The sequence below is a fragment of the Poromitra crassiceps genome (genome assembly GCF_964638095.1).
Source record: "Poromitra crassiceps genome assembly, chromosome: 14".
In the NCBI taxonomy this organism is placed as follows: domain Eukaryota; kingdom Metazoa; phylum Chordata; class Actinopteri; order Beryciformes; family Melamphaidae; genus Poromitra; species Poromitra crassiceps.
In genome coordinates, this window is record NC_139633.1 from 10,288,621 (window position 1) to 10,294,620 (window position 6,000).

The 6,000-nt window shown below is 42.7% G+C and overlaps 1 protein-coding gene across 1 annotated transcript in view; it reads left to right on the forward strand.

Annotated features, from left to right (window-relative positions):
• Positions 1–6,000, forward strand: part of ccdc85a (coiled-coil domain containing 85A) — a gene marked incomplete at both ends in the record, with an annotated part of 37,671 nt that overhangs the window by 31,068 nt on the left and 603 nt on the right. The window lies entirely within an intron of this gene.

Here is a 6,000-nt window from a genome sequence, read left to right on the forward strand (position 1 = left end):
TAGATAACTTATTCAACCATCTTGAGAATAACCCCTTTCCGGAAGTTAGATTTTCCTCGATTTTTAGTGTTATTTAACATGCCCAATAGTATCAGCATCCATTGAATCCATTGAAAGAATATGTACTATTTTTACCCAGTTCAATTGACTGTGTGTGCGTGCTTGCTGGTGTGCGCGTGCACACGTGTGTGTGTGTGTGTGTCTGTGTGTGTGTGTGTGTGTGTGTGTGTGTGTGTGTGTGTGTGTGTGTGTATCAGGGGTCACCCTGGCGTGACCCCGGATCCCTTAATGTGCTGGCCGCGGGGTGAGTGATGGCGGCGGGTTAATATTTAATGATGAGGCACTTCTTAATGGGCGAATAAATCAGCCTCTGGCTTCACCTGGAGAGGACGGACGGCGCCCTGCATTCTGCTGAGCACAGCGTCCACACACACACACACACACACACACACACACACACGTACACACACACACACACACACACACACACACACACACGTACACACACACACACACACACACACACACACACACACGCACACACACATACACACACACACACAGTAACTGTAGTGTTTTCATCTTGTCTTTCAGCTTTGATGCTTCCTGACCATGACTCCTGATCACATGCTGCTGTGACAACACACACCCGAGAGAGAGAGAGAGAGAGAGAGAGAGAGAGGAGAGAGAGAGAGAGAGAGAGGGAGAGAGAGGGAGAGGGAGAGAGAGAGAGAGAGAGAGAGAGAGAGAGAGAGAGAGAGAGAGAGAGAGAGAGGGAGGGAGGATTTATAGAATTATGGGTGAATGGATATATGGGATGGACGGACAGATGTAAAAGTGAAATTCAAAATTGGACTGAAAATCCAGCAGTGAAGGGGATGAGGGAGCAAGTCCACAGAAACAAACGGATAAACGAAACCCGGTGGCAAAACACTCTCTCTCTCTCTCTCTCTCTCTCTCTCTCTCTCACTCTCTCTCTCTCTCTCTCTCTCTCTCTCTCCCCGCGCCACGTCTACTGCTGCTATGCATTTCCTGTGGACCATCCGGGAAAAAAGAGCGAATGTCCTGTTTCCAACGGGTGAAGCCTCACCCGCGCGTTGCCAAAACCAAGAGAGGAAGAAATATATATGAGAAGACCGCCGAGAATCTTCTCTGTTGCCAACAAAATAGTCCTACCTCTTTGCATAGAGAGAACTGTGGATGAGATGACCTGTGTAGAGATTACAGCCCCTTCTTCTCCATACAAAGCTATTGATCATTCCAAAACTTCATATCAGTAACTTCTTTTACAAAAGTGTCCACTGGCATCGGGAACGAAAGCACATTTCTTAGTCATTTTTATGATCGTTTTCTTCTTTGAGGATCTGTGTTTACGGAAAACAAAAGAAAATGGATTTGGCATTTTGGAATGAGGATTTTCAATGGCGCAGTGGGGATTCATTAGAATTTGACAGCGCGGGTTCAGAAGATTTGACACAGAAAGCATCAACAGACCTTTCAGCCTCAGATTTGAGGAAAACAAGCAACTACTAATAGAGAAACAAAGCTCCTCGTCACAGTATTCCAAACTTCTGAATACACTTTTGTATAATAGATTTGGCAAGGGTGCTGTAATTAGAAGGGTTACTGAGATAATTGAGGGATGAAATGACACATGGAGAAATTATGTCCTTGTTTGTGGGGAGAAGAGAAGGTTTGGTCATTCACTGCTCCTTGTTCAACTGTTGTGTGAAGGTCCATTCCTATACTGACAGTGTTATAGTACTCTAAACCTGAAGGTCCATTCCTATACTGACAGTGTTATACTACCGGTACTCTAAGGCTGTAGCCACACTGATCCGTCAGAAAATGGACAGAATAAAAAAAAGTACAAGTACAAGTAACCTACTTGTACAGCAGGTGGCGGTAAGCACTTTAAAGGTGTCAGCGACCCGCCTATGAACCAAGAGAAGAAGAAAGCTGGCGTTAGCTAGCTGTTAGCTCTGTGTGCTACGTTACTAATGTGGCGATAAAACGCCACTGATGACCAGTCTGATGACACACTCGGCGAGTTCGAGTCATGCTCTTACTATAAAGCCCACCAGCTTTGATATCTGTTGGCTAGTTGTTGATATTTATAACGGCATTGTGGCTCTAAAATAGCATTTTTATCGATGCGGACAACTGTCATGGCGCGACTTCCGCTCAGCCATTTCCGCTCTGAGAACGCCTCCTCGACTCTGATTGGCTAAACGGACGGTGACTATCCGTCCATCCGATACGTCCATCCAGAAAAAGTTCAGCCCTCTTGAACTTTTTTCTTGTCCATCCAAAGTCCAAACGTATGTAAATTTGCTGGATACGTACGCTTCATCAGTGCTCCACAAACAGACGGACAGCTGTGTTGAAAATGAATGGAAGTGAACAGAGAAATGAACCCAGACGGACAGACACCACAGATCAGTGTGGCCACAGCCTAAACCTGAAGGTCCCTTCCTATACTGACAGTGTTATAGTACTCTAAACCTGAAGGTCCCTTCCTATTCACCTTATGTTCAGACGTGGGGGTGGGCCAAATTCTTCCGGGTCGTGTTAACACTTCCGCTGGTCACGACGCGAAATACAAAAGAACGTCATGAAGAAGAGAGTTGTTTTTGTAGCGGACAGTGCAGGGGGTAAAACAAAGAACGTAGCCTACTACTTTGAGCTCGGTACACAGCAAGCAAGCAGAGTATCCACTGTTAGCCAGGTCAGATAACGTTATCGTCGACAATGACGAGCACTTTCTTGTAAAACATACCTGGACTCCAACAAAGTAAAAGCTTCGGATGGTTTTCTCTCCTCCGAGCGCTCGAGCCACTTACGTCTATAAGACCTGCAGACGTTAACGTAATTCCCTGGAATGCGAGAATTAACGAACCTACATGGCGTTGCATTCTTAGACATTGTCGTTTGCTTTTATTTGGTATGTTACATACAATTGGCTAAATTATTAGTTAATTCAGAGTTAGATGATATTGGAGCAGCCGGCCTTTTTCTCTTTTTTTTGCCGGAAATCGTCACACGACCACACAACCGGGTCAAATGGGCGTGGCTACATAAGGTGAATACTGACAGTGTTATAGTACTCTACACCTGAAGGTCCCTTCCTATACTGACAGTCATATACAGTCATACACCACACTCATTGCGGATGACATACCCAGGTATCTGGTTATGGACAGCACATCCATATTACTGTTTCAAGTTTGCCATTCAACAAATAGTGAGACTTAAAGGGCCTACAGTATGGGATGTACAGCGGATATCAAACGTTTTACATCCTACATTTTATTGCCTTGAGGCCTGAGATGAAAAGACAAAAAACATTGCTGTAAATTATCCAGACTCTTCACGAAATTGTGTTGCTAGGAAACAGTTTAGAACCAAGCTTATGTCCTGTCAGTTATTGTACTAGCAAACACTGCAACAGGAGGTAAGCTGGGGGGAATTTAGAATGTTTATGTTGTCGAGTTGAAACCGTCTATAGTAAGAGGCAAAATCAAGTTAAAAACAACGCGCCTCATTTCTGATAGTATATAAAAAATGGAAAAACAGGTTGGTTTTGCGCTGGTTGTAAAGCATGTGCAGTAAAGGAACTTGTCTTACAGTATGTAGCGGGCTAATGTGAGTCTCGGGTTAATGGTCAAGATTTTACAATACATCACTTCCGGATTTATCAGAAAATGCATCAAAGCCATCAATATATTCTACTCCTGCCTCCATCTTTCATGACAGGAGGAAGATGCAGAATAAGAAATTTGCCGGAATTTTCTAGTTATTATTATTACGGTATTATGATTAAATTACAGGCATGGCACGATTGGAATTAAAATCACTGGACGTCCCCCAGGTCATATCAATCCCGTGCGAATAATGCTGAAGTCTGTTTGGATCTGTCTCTACTACCAACTTAGATCGTTTAGATTTAGGATTCAAGAGTTCAGTCACCTTCCAGAGAGCAAGCTCAATAAACAATCCTTACATGTGACAGTCAGTTTTAGTCAAATTATTTTCCAGTCCCACCTTCTGCAACATTCATGATCGATTTCTCCTCACATATCGGTGGAGGAACGATGACTGTGAAGCATCCGTTTGGCTTGAGGCGGAGATTGTGTGTGTGTATAGTAAAGGTGAAGTCCCAAAGATTGTCACACACCTGAGTGTGCGAAATTTGTTCTCCGCATTTGACCCATCCCCTGGGGGAGCGGTGAGCAGCAGCAGTGCCGCGCTCGGGAATCATTTGGTGATCTAACCCCCCAATTCCAACCCTTTGATGCTGAGTGCCAAGCAGGGAGGCAATGGGTCCCATTTTTATAGTCTTTGGTATGACTCGGGCGGGGATCGAACTCACAACCTCCCAGTCTCAGGGCGGACACTCAAACCACAAGGCCACTGAGCTGGTGAGTATTTGATTTCTCTTTAAAAGCAACAGTATTACAGTATTAGCATATTTACATTCAAACCAGTCAAGATGTGTTGTCCCAAACAAGCTACATGGATGTGCTGAAATGTTTTTGTTTAACACAAGCACACGCACACACGCACACACACACACACACACACACACACACACACACACACACACACACACACACACACACACACACACACACACACACACACACACACACACACACACACACACCTTTTCCCCCAATTCATACTGTATAACCTCTTCTCCCTGTGATTTTTAAGATTTTGGTGACAGATTAAATCCAGACGAGAACTATAATATATTATCAAAGACCTTTATGTTTTTAAAAAGTCAAGAGTAGTATATCTGCTTAGTTTTATAAATATATAACTACAGTTATTATTTTTGACGTCTTGGTATTATATAACTCATTATATCCAGAGATGTATGTATAAGCTAATAAAGTGTCTTTATGTAAAAAGGACTGCTCCTTTATTATATCACACACACACACACACACACACACACACACACACACACACACACACACACACACACACACACACACACACACACACACACAATACATACTGTAACACAAACAGATACAATCTAGTATTTATATATTTAACAGATTTGTATTAGATAATATGGTACGATTGTGTCTAACAAGGATGCAGATTTTTTATTTTATTATGATTTTTATTATTAGGTCCATTCACATCTAGAACGATAACTATAAAGACTGAAATTTAAGTAGATTTCTAAGTCAATAGAAGTCTGTGTACACACTATAACTGCAACTGTAAAAACATCCAAAACAACATAACTAATTACAGAAGTCCAGAGGAACTTTGTAAAATGTAAAAATACATTGTAATCTGGACGTTACAGGTGTTTCTCTCAATAGGTGCCATACAGGAGACTTTACTCTTTGATCCACAGTAGATGTCGTGTGCATAATTTGGGAAAAAAGGTAATATCACAATACTCAATGTATCGCAATACTAGCATATCGTATACTATCATATTGTGACTTATAGTATTGTGGTGCATCTGGTGACGCAGGTTCCTCTGTCACCACAGCAATTTAATATAGTCTTTCAATGGAGAGTTTTAATGTTCCATGATGGTCTGAATGTTTCCGAGGCATTTCTACCCTGGACTACAACACTATGCTGGGGGCAATGCTGAATCCTTTTTGTCACAGTTGGATTGGTTAGGTGCCATGTTTGTTATATGATTGGCTGAGACCTGACTTGAGGGTGGGCCTACTGAGCACTTGGGTCATTTCCAGCAGGAAGTGGAAGAGGAGTGGGGTGTTTGAGAGCTTGGCCGCATGCCACACGGACGCCGACATAGGCTGGACCCCAAACCGAAGATAATGGCCTAATTAATGAACATATAGTCATAGTCATATAGTCGGTGTTCGATTCACGGTTACACAGCCAATAGACTGTGCAACAGTTAATAGTTCTTTGTACTGAACTCTAATGTTCACTCATATCCAACCAGACAATCACATAACATTCACCTTCCATTTTCCCGCACAAATTTAGGTCAAT